General features: G+C 42.5%; 1 protein-coding gene across 2 annotated transcripts in view; it reads left to right on the top strand.

The window, feature by feature from the left end:
• Positions 1 to 287, top strand: part of phf1 (PHD finger protein 1) — a 23,995-nt gene that overhangs the window by 5,154 nt on the left and 18,554 nt on the right. The window lies entirely within an intron of this gene.

Here is a 287-nt window from a genome sequence, read left to right as displayed (position 1 = left end):
GTAATTTAAAGATGTGGTAGCATTGGATCTGGATGGGAAGGATACCTCTGGGAGTTGAAGGGGTCTGTCGCGGTTCTGCCTTCTCACTGCGATTTGGGTTTTATTTTCCATATCGTTACAGCCCTAGCAAATAATTATCAAAACAAGACACAATATCTCTCCTGCTTGACTGTAAAGTCCTCTCTCAGTGTTGTATGCCTTGGCTTCCAACACTTCCTTAAAGGTCCCATGGCGTGAAAATTTCACTTTATGAGGTTTTGTAACATTAATATGAGTTCCCCCAGCCT

This window comes from Etheostoma spectabile, chromosome 6 (genome assembly GCF_008692095.1).
Source record: "Etheostoma spectabile isolate EspeVRDwgs_2016 chromosome 6, UIUC_Espe_1.0, whole genome shotgun sequence".
In the NCBI taxonomy this organism is placed as follows: Eukaryota; Metazoa; Chordata; class Actinopteri; order Perciformes; family Percidae; genus Etheostoma; species Etheostoma spectabile.
Note: the sequence above shows the minus strand (reverse complement) of the source record. Positions and strands in the feature narration are given on the sequence as shown.